The following is a 1,415-nucleotide window of genomic DNA, read 5'->3' as shown; positions in this document are numbered from 1 at the left end:
CACACACTTCAATTTTGGGAGCATTTCCCAGCTGCACCACATGAGTAGGGATAATGGAGATTTCTTGATGTGGAATAATGAATACTTTAAATAAAACAAGTCTTCCCTTTCCCACTTCTTTATTTTTTTTTTCTTTCTATTTTCTCATCAAGACCAAATGGGCTGTTACACCCTATAAGTAATCATACAAGGTGAATATTCTATATTATGTTGTTTATTGCGGCCTGGGGAAAACATTGCTTCTAAACTGGTGTTCTGCCACTTTCAGATTTCCATGTTGCTTACCACTGCGACACCCTTTCTTGACTTCTTAGAACTTGCAGAAAATGGGCTCCTGAGAACATTAATGTAAAAATCAACCCTCATGGCACTGAAGGCCTTCATTAACACTTGCTTACGTCCCTTTCCTGGATGATCCCTTGAGTGTTTGTGGGGCAGTTTAGATGTGGTATCTATCACTTTATGATCTGGGATCTGCTGCCATCTAGGGCTTTGGTACTAGAAGTATGGCTCTTCTCTGTCAGGGAAAAAGGAAGGCAAGCCCACATTCCATGTGTAGAATTCTCTTTTTCATTGTACACCTTTAAACTTTTATCTGACCTGGTTGATTTTGGTTTTGGGGTATTTTTTTTTAAATATTTTCTGACCTGGGTGATTTTGGTTTTGGTTTGGGGTTTGTTTGTTTGGTTGGTTGGTTGGTTTTTTAATATATATACAGATAATAATGGTGGAATTCCTTGCTTCACCTTAAGAATGCAGCATGAGAATCTTCAACTTTGACTACATGCTAAAATAATCTGGTTGTTTTAAGTATATACTGATGTCCAGAAAAGCTGATGTCCAGGTAAGATGGAGACTCTGGTATGGGTCTTCCTGATGAGGAGGTGCTGGGGAAAGAGAGATGAGGAAGCATCTCCTACATTTTCCTTACTTTTCTTCTTTCTCCACCTTGTTCACAGGCAGATCAAACTTTGATACTTTAAGGCAGTAAACAGTGAGGAAGCTGAATAGTTCTGTGGATACTGTATAAGAAAAATATCTCTGAAGAAAGGACGTTTGGTGGTGTGGTCCGAACACATTTGTACTGCTAATCTAAGGGCTGCACCCTCTCTGGTGATTTGAAATCAGCAGAGGATCCATGGGAGGAAAATGGGCAACTCCTCCTGTGTGATTTACAGCTTTGGAAAGCCAACGGAGGGCCGGCTATGGGCAGGATCTGACTCAACAGCAGTGGTTTTCTGATGGCTGCAAACAGTTGTTGATTGTGGAGCCAAGTGAAAGCTTTAATAATTTCGTTATTTCCTCCATTATTGTGATTATATATAGATTATAATGATTATAAATACATATACATAGATACATACATAGATACATATGTGTATATATACACACATATATATAAATATACACACATA

Source organism: Elephantulus edwardii, unplaced genomic scaffold, assembly GCF_000299155.1.
Source record: "Elephantulus edwardii isolate Elephantulus edwardi_28Jun2011 unplaced genomic scaffold, EleEdw1.0 scaffold00133, whole genome shotgun sequence".
NCBI lineage: Eukaryota > Metazoa > Chordata > Mammalia > Macroscelidea > Macroscelididae > Elephantulus > Elephantulus edwardii.
The sequence above is the reverse complement of the archived record's forward strand: the minus strand, read 5'-3'. Positions refer to the sequence as shown.